Genomic DNA, 226 nt, shown 5'->3' with positions numbered 1-226 from the left:
CTGATTAATCAGCATATCTGCGCGTGGGCCCTGGGAACAGTATTTTAATAAGCTTCTGACTTCAGAGATGTGAAGAGCTGGCCCCCTCATTTGGGGTGGAGTCTCATCCATGGGCTTGGGCATGTGCACAGGCCTGGGACCTTCATTCCTGACCTGGTCTCTGGGCTTCGTTGTGAACACCATCTTCTCTGCGTCCACCTGACAGGCTGGGGCTTGGGCTAAGGTC

Source organism: Pseudorca crassidens, chromosome 16 (assembly GCF_039906515.1).
Source record: "Pseudorca crassidens isolate mPseCra1 chromosome 16, mPseCra1.hap1, whole genome shotgun sequence".
NCBI lineage: Eukaryota > Metazoa > Chordata > Mammalia > Artiodactyla > Delphinidae > Pseudorca > Pseudorca crassidens.
This window is presented reverse-complemented; position numbering follows the sequence as displayed.